Source organism: Priapulus caudatus, unplaced genomic scaffold (assembly GCF_000485595.1).
Source record: "Priapulus caudatus unplaced genomic scaffold, Priapulus_caudatus-5.0.1 Scaffold722, whole genome shotgun sequence".
Lineage (NCBI taxonomy): Eukaryota > Metazoa > Priapulida > Priapulimorpha > Priapulimorphida > Priapulidae > Priapulus > Priapulus caudatus.
Genome location: NW_014577783.1, coordinates 151,385 through 153,460, shown reverse-complemented (window position 1 = coordinate 153,460; position 2,076 = coordinate 151,385). Strand labels below are relative to the sequence as shown.

Below are 2,076 nucleotides of genomic sequence, written 5' to 3'. Positions count from 1 at the left end.
TTGTCATTGGCTGAGAGATATGTCTCTTCAATCCGCGATGCGCAAAGTCAGTAACCAACGCGCAATATGTAATTTTCGGCGCAAAGCCTTGTCATTGGCTGAGAGATATGTCTCTTCAATCCGCGATGCGCAAAGTCAGTAACCAACGCGCAATATGTAATTTTCGGCGCGAAGTGTTATCATTGGTTAATAAGATATGTGCATTTGAATCAGCGGGGGGCTATATAAAGAGGACTTTGCCACGATTTAGGGAGGGACGCACTAAGTAATCGACACTAAAGTTAGACAACAGTTAGGGTAGCTAGCTAGGGACACGAAAGAGAGAGTAGTTAGATAGAATGCAAAAATTAGGATAAACGTGACTATTTTACCGGGGGAAAGGAGTGGGAGCTAGAGCGGATATAAACCCAGGGTGTATAACTTATATTGTATGTTACCTCCGCGAATGCGGACATGTTTTGTTCTGGAATAACAGGCTCTCTATAAGCCACCAAACGTATTCCCGGCTTGTGTAGTGTAAACAGGAATGATGATATAAAGCCAAACTTGTGTTGTAACCGGAATATTCTTTAATTACTCATACAGTGTAGATACATCGCACAAAGAGACACAAAACCACGCACACGCGCGTGGCACGCGCGTGCGCTTTCTCTCGCGACCAGAACCAGAATCCTCTCGACTCTTACATCTCTGTCATATATATCCCCCAAAAACTCCTACAAACATCCTGCACGCACATGTACCCGTTCTCCCAGACCGCATACTACCCCCATTTCACAATGACCCTAGAAACTGCCTAACCTAAAGACACGCTTATCCAATTCCCCCTAATACATCAATATAGCCGCAACAAGATGCGCGACGCTGTGTCTAGATAGACTATTGCTACAACAACCCCCGGTCCAGCCTCGCTGACTAATTCATGCAGCACGTGCAAAACACATGTTACATCATCTCCCTTTTCCCCAAAACGATGACTACCCTGTCATCTATTCAGCGTCCCCGCTGATCTACACTCCACCCTAAACCTAAACAATTCCAAAAAAAATACTACCCTAATACTTTCCTAACTCAACCCAACGAGAGAAACGTCTTTCTGTCCAATTAAACAACCCACAATCAATACACAAACATAACAACAATCAAAATACAATAAGAAAACACATATGTAGCATAAGGCTTCCTATATAAAACAAGTAACGATAAAGTTCGATCACAATTAACAAGTCAGAAACTCAACACATTTGGCAGTGAACATTTTGATATCACTGCAATTACTCTCACTCTTGCGTCTTTTTATGATGTAACGTACGTGGCGTATGCGTGTACCGACACGCATTACCGAAACCACGTTTCCAGCCATAAGCTCCCTTATATCAGGAGCCTGATTATATCCTCATAATCCCATTAACGCACACAGGGGCATTAATACACACAGCACCGATGTGGACCTGACAACCTTTGTCACTTCCACTCATCATACAGCCAACAAAAATAACGCAAAACTGATTTCATATTTTCGATGAAATGTTTTAGGCCTATCATCCTCTAAATATCAAACTCTAATTGAAGAATGTGTTTAGCAGTCCGACAATATAGTGTAAACGTACCGTTACGACAACTTTAAGAAAACGATCACAAATTTCTACATAAAGTTTAAATACGAAATCTATTTACTACCAAATTCTTAATGCTTATATACTCTCTTTCACCTATTATTGCCGACAGTTTCCTGTAAATTCCGTCCAAATCCTCTATGTGCAACACACGCTGCCGGCCGCGACCACCGGGAGCCTAAGTCGCGGCGACTGGCGCAGCCACACTGCAACGATCGACCGACCGTAACGACAAAGGCAGATGGGGTCGTTGTCGTATCAGGTACTACAGATATGTACCCGAGGTAGTTTTAGGTTGTTTAGTATTATGTTTATATTTTTATATAATTAGGAGGTAGTTTTAGGTTGTTTAGTATTATGTTTATATTTTTATATGAGGTATGTTTAGGGTTAGGGTTAGGGTTAGTGTTAGTGTTAGGGTTAGGGTACACTTCTGTAGTACAATTGTCTGGTACACTTT

General features: G+C 41.8%; 1 protein-coding gene across 1 annotated transcript in view; it reads left to right on the top strand.

The window, feature by feature from the left end:
• Positions 1-2,076, top strand: part of LOC106813068 (skin secretory protein xP2-like) — a 9,058-nt gene that overhangs the window by 1,060 nt on the left and 5,922 nt on the right. The window lies entirely within an intron of this gene.